General features: G+C 33.0%; 1 long non-coding RNA gene across 1 annotated transcript; it reads right to left on the reverse strand.

The window, feature by feature from the left end:
* Positions 1 to 397: 397 nt before the first annotated feature.
* LOC112190571 lies at positions 398 to 983 on the reverse strand. The gene is made up of 3 exons (XR_002932455.2): positions 919 to 983; positions 743 to 815; positions 398 to 446 (listed from the first exon to the last, which is right to left on the reverse strand). It is a non-coding gene; the product is annotated as an uncharacterized LOC112190571 (long non-coding RNA).
* Between the last annotated feature and the right edge of the window lie 757 nt (positions 984 to 1,740).

Genomic DNA, 1,740 nt, shown 5'->3' on the forward strand with positions numbered 1-1,740 from the left:
AGGTTGCAATCATAGATTTATGTCTGTGGTCTATATCCAAACATTGCAAAAATTGACTCCCAAATGCAGAGAAAATCTTAACCACCAAAATTAGGCATATACAGGTGTTAATCACATGCATTAAATTTGTTTTACCCTTTCTTTGGCTGCTGAAAAGAAAACTCAATTGAAACTTATGTTGTACATTACCACCGTTGGTTTCTCAACCTTACTTTATTATTCCCTTCTTGATTCCAAATGGCAGATAATAAGGACACTGTTGAAGATTTTTGAACTAAGGAGCATACTTTACAAGGTACCGTTAATGTTTTCAAAATGAAATCTTTAAATAATAGAGAAATACCTTTACGGATTTTTGAGCTGTAATGAGATGTTTGTTGAAGAAACTCATTCAAAATCAAGCCTTTCTTGTTCACTGCTAATCCTGCCTTCTCTGATGCCACACTCTGCTCGGGGAGGACAATTGCTGATCATAAATCACCCATATTTAATACTTAATTCCAGATACTTGTTCACCACAAGAACTTGAACTAAAAATTCAGGAGCAACATTGATTCTGGTGGATAACATCTATCTTACTTTCAAGTAGAGAAAACAACGGCCAAAATTTCAGCGACTTCCACCATGATTAATAATATGTATGTCAAAAAGACGACAGAATGTTCCCTTTGATGTAGTAACAGAACATTTACAACAAACAATAGCTTTATATATATAATCCAAAAACGGATAAAGTCAATACCTTTAGATTTAATTTCAGTATTTGTAGCATTCTGTGCCGGTGGCAATTTTCTGCCAATCTTTCGCTTTATTTTCTGCAAACAACAAAATAAAACACATAACAAACAGAAAAAAAACACAGGATTCAAATGTTGAGTTTTCAGTGCATAGTAAACTCATTCACAAATAGCTCATTACCTTGAAGTCGATACCGCGCTTTTGCTTCTTCTTTGACGCATTTTTAGAGCCTTCCATTTATATCTCTACACCTCACACAACAACAACAAAAACAACTCAAAAAATTAGCCAAACCTCTATAATCTAAGAATCAATTACTAATAACTAATCAAACCCCTCGAAACAACCCAATATTCCAGAAAAGAGTAGACACAAATTCATATATACATAAGAGAAGATAGCCAAACGCCCAAACACTAATAGTATGAAATAGCGAAACAGAAGAAAAAAAATATTTAAGAATAAAACAATCTGATAAAAAAATTATCAAACTGTAAAAAGTTCTAACCTTGAAGTGAAGCTCTGATATTGCTACAGAGAACAACACCGTAAACACAAAAAGAAGAAGAAGCTCTTGCGCTCCACTCCAGTTATGAATTTAATTTAGGTTATGGGTCTTTAAATCTACACCGTCCCTGTGTATGTAGGCCCCACACACAGTGTGAATAGCTCCCAACTCCATTAGAAAATTCTTGGAGAACAAGTAAATCTTGGACAAATTTTATTATTAAATTTTGATTAGTGTTACATTTTTGTTGCTAAATATTTAAATTCCATTTTGGTCACAAAACATTTGAATCCCACTTTTGGTAACTTGTTCAAAACGAATGGCGAAGGTACACAACAATAAGGTGAAAGAAAAAAGAGGTCAAAATACTCACTCCTATCGATTCCATGCCCAGTTTCCAAACCTATATATATATATATATATATATATATATATTCAATGTGATTTCCTAACAAATTTTCATCTCGATCTTGTTCTGCTTGCTTGTGTATTCA

This window comes from Rosa chinensis, chromosome 1 (genome assembly GCF_002994745.2).
Source record: "Rosa chinensis cultivar Old Blush chromosome 1, RchiOBHm-V2, whole genome shotgun sequence".
NCBI lineage: Eukaryota > Viridiplantae > Streptophyta > Magnoliopsida > Rosales > Rosaceae > Rosa > Rosa chinensis.